Genomic DNA, 4,170 nt, shown 5'->3' with positions numbered 1-4,170 from the left:
TCTAGTAATTGTTTTTTGAATGTAGATGATGCAGTTAAATTATTACCTTTGTGGCTCTGTACTTCAGTTAGTTTCACACTCTTTATAATTATAAGAGTGAATTTGTAGAAAAATAAAGGTATTTGAAAATGATTAGTTGTGTTTTGTGTCCTACTCTCAAGAAAATGAGTTGTTTTCAAGTGTTAATATTTTATGATTGAATCTTCAGTATCACAAGAAATTTTGAAAAACGTGTAGTAGTATTGATATCTTTTTAAACCAATTGTATTCACAAGTTGGAGAGTCTTTAATTGATGCTTAGGTCTTGGTGTCTATGATTTTTAACCTCTCGTTCCTAACATTAATGATAGGTAAGACTGCATTTTTGGGTATATGAAAGGTAAAATATTTATCTGGGGTCAAAGGTGATTTTTATATCAGTCTTGCTTTAATAGCATTTTAATGTAATATATTTCTCTCAAAATGTTGGGTATAAAAAGCAATCAAAATACTTCTAATGGTAAACAACTTATGTGAGCTACAATGTGGAAATGATTGGTCTATAGACCGGCAGTCTGTTTCCATCAGGAATTGGGAAGGTTATTCTTTCAGTATGACTGTGTTAAACAGAGATGAGGGTCCCCAGGCAATGCAGTGTTGTCATGGGATAGAATATGATTTCTAAAATTTTGAGCTAGAAATCAAGAATGTTATAGTTTAGCAGTTCCTTTCACCAGGGAGGTATAAATTGATTATGAACTTGGAGTTTTCATATTACAGTTACCTATTTCCTTTTTTTTCTTTTTGGTTTTTTTTTTTTTTTTTGGTTGGTTGTGGCGCTTGACTCTGGGCTTGGGTACTGTCCCTGTGTTATTCCGCTCAAGTTGATCACTGTACCGCTTCAGCAACAGTGCCACTTCTGGTTTACTAGCTGTTCATTATAGACAAGAATCTCTCAGAATATCCTGCCTGAGCTGGCTTTGAACTGCAGTCCTCAGATCTCAGCCTCCTGAGTAGTTAGGGTTACAGATGGAGCCACCGGCATCCCGCTTAGTTTTCTATTTTCTAACAAAGATAAAGTGAAATATTATTAGAATGTGGACAATAATTCTGGGAAATTTTCCTAGAATTAGTGGACTAAGTGCTGGTATTTTAGCCATAAATTAGAATGAAGTTATTTGATACGGTGGGAATGGGGTGCAGGCTAAGATTTACCATTTGTGCAATGTTGTACTAATAATTCCAACTCTGAAGACTTCGATATCATCATCTGAGAATTAGAAATGGAAGTAGTTCTACTTTATGGGATTATTGTGAGGATCAAATTAGATACCATACGTAACGTACTTGGAAAAACAATCAGGATTTGATCATTTCTCCCTGTTATTTTATCATGTGATGAATTCTAACATTTTTACTGTGATTTTTATATTGTGTTTCTTTAGGATATGCAATGTGATGTATTGACATTCATTCTGTTGGTCACTTTTATGTCATTTTGAGGAAAAAACTGCAAAGAAAATTTCTGAGAAGGAAACTATTATTTTGACTCGTGGTTTAAGAAAACACAGTTTAAGATTCAAATGTCTCCATTGTTTTTTTTTTGGGGGGGGTGGGGTCCGGTCGTGGGTCCAGAACGCTGGGCCTGGAAGCTGTCCCTCAGCTCTTCAGCTCAAGGCTAGCTCTCTACCACTTGAACCACAGCGCCACTTCTGGCTTTGTACTTTTTGCTTATGTGGTGCTGAGGAATCGAACCTAGGGCCTCAGGCATGCAAGGCAAGTTCTCTACCACTGAGCCTCCTTCCCAGCCATGTTTCCATTGTTTTTAGTTATATTTTTATTAAATAGTTGTATGGAGGAATTTCTATTCAACAATTCAGTTTATAAGTACAATGGATCTTTACATAACTTTCCCACACCCTTCCAAACCTCACCCCACTTTCATTTCTTCTAGTTTCTGCATTGAATATTATACCTTCCCTCTCTTCATCCATAACTCTCTTTATTCCTTCCCTTTGACTTTCTCATATCTGCCAAATGATAGCTTCTTGGTATTCATTTTGTTGGAATAAAAGTTCAATTTTATAAGAAATTTCGCCTTTTAAATACTCTTCTGCAATACTATTGTGTAAATTTGCATAAAGTCCTATGTTCCAAATACGCAACAGAACATGGGTCCTTTGTGTGTCTGGCTCTGACTTAGTTTACTTAACATATTTTTAGATCTATCTATTTCTTTGCAAATTATTTAACAGTCTTCATAATGGATGGGTGCAATCCAATTGTGTATATGTGCCCCACTTTCTCCAACCATTCCTCCACCATAAGGCATCTAGGCTGTTTTCATAACTTGGCTACAGTAAATAGTGCAGCAGTGAACATGATTGTGAAAGTGATTTTACTGTATCTTTTGGAAGAATTCGTCACTATCTTTCTGGGAGCAATCCTCTAGGCAATTTTCCAGAATAAGCACATCCGTCCTTTCTTCACCATCACAACTTTTTACAAGTCCTCAAAAACACACTACACCCTACAGGTCTCAATAAGCTAAAACCACACTGTGCAATGCATTTTTTTCATTATTGTACAATAATTTAGTGAGAACCTTCTATGTACTTTTCTAATTTGGGAATGAGGGACATGACAATAGAGGAAAAGTAAGATAAATTCAATTTAATTAGCTATTATTATATTTAAAAACATTTTCAGCTCTAACTCATAGGCTCACTTACTATTATTTTAATCATTTTTTGATTACTTCATCAATCCCCTAAATTATAACAGGTGCATTAAATACAAAAGCAAAAATTGTGGTTTGATTTTGACACTCATGTGTGAGGATGCACAATATGGGCAAATAGAGAGATTGGAATTAATACCCATTATCCATTTTGTTAAATTAAGATGGTTTTCCTAAACTGATTCTCACAATTCATATTCCATTCAACAACAAGAAACATGTGATAATTCCCTTTGTTTTCCTCCTTAATAACTTTTGTTTCCATTTTATTTTACAACAAAGGTTGATTTTTCATAAATCTACTGTAGATACAAAGATACGTTAAAATATTTCTATCTGTATGCATTGATATATACATACACACATCTATTACACAGGTTGTAATGATAATTTATAACTTCTGTAACTGTATGATTTACTAAATTATTTAAAAAATAGACAGCTTATGCCTAGAATCCTGGTTACTCAGGAGGATGAGATCTGACGATCATGATTTGAAGCCATCTTGGGCAAGAAAGTCCATGAGCCTATTATCTCCAAACAGTGAAGAGAAAATCAGAATTGGAACTGTGGCTCAAAGTAGTAGAGTGGTAGCCTTGAGAGAATAAGGTCAGGGACATCACACAGAGTCTTAGTTCAAGAACTATAATCTAGCCAAAAATCTAATTTACACCTGTGTAAGTAGAGTATTTCCATCACCCAAATGCACATCCATGCTCATTTGCAAGATAACTCTGTTATGTCTGGAGTACCACACAACATTATAGCTTAAGTAGAAAGGATCACAACATGGGTTCACTCTATCTCTCTCATGGGTTTTTTCTCCACTGAAATACTCAAATCTTACAATCATTCCAACTATTTAAAGTCATAGCTTTTTTCTTCAATAACCATAATATATTTTGCATTGAGTGTCTTGTGTCTCCTAAATGGGTGTTCTTGCCAATTTGTCATGCCCCCAGCCCTAAATTATTCTGATTATTTTTCAAATAGAATCAGGCTTCCTTCTTGTGTATGATCTTGGGCTCAGTCCACTTTATGTTATTCTTCCTGGAATTTAGAATAACAGGTGCATGGCATTGTGTACAGATCATTCTGTCCAGTCTAAGTTTTAACCACTGTATTCACAACAGTAGACTCCCATGTAGTCAGGATTTTCAAAAGCTTATCATAGCTGATTTTTTTAAATCTTTGCATTTCTTGCAGGTTTCTGAGTACTGAATTAATTTGTGTTTTCTTGGGTTGTTTTGTTTCATTTGAATGTATGTGTTGAGTTGTTCCAAACTTTCCTTTTGTTTCTTTCACTCACGTTCTTACCTAAGTGCTGAGAAACCAATTCTTCTTTCTCAAGATAGTCAAGGTCAACATTATTTATTCCAAAGCAATTTCAGTAATATTTAAACACCTTCATACCTATGAATGTTATATGAATGCTAAGTGCTGAAAAGGGT

Source organism: Dipodomys spectabilis, unplaced genomic scaffold (genome assembly GCF_019054845.1).
Source record: "Dipodomys spectabilis isolate Male_0828 unplaced genomic scaffold, ASM1905484v1 ptg000020l, whole genome shotgun sequence".
Taxonomy (NCBI): Eukaryota; Metazoa; Chordata; class Mammalia; order Rodentia; family Heteromyidae; genus Dipodomys; species Dipodomys spectabilis.
The sequence above is the reverse complement of the archived record's forward strand: the minus strand, read 5'-3'. Positions refer to the sequence as shown.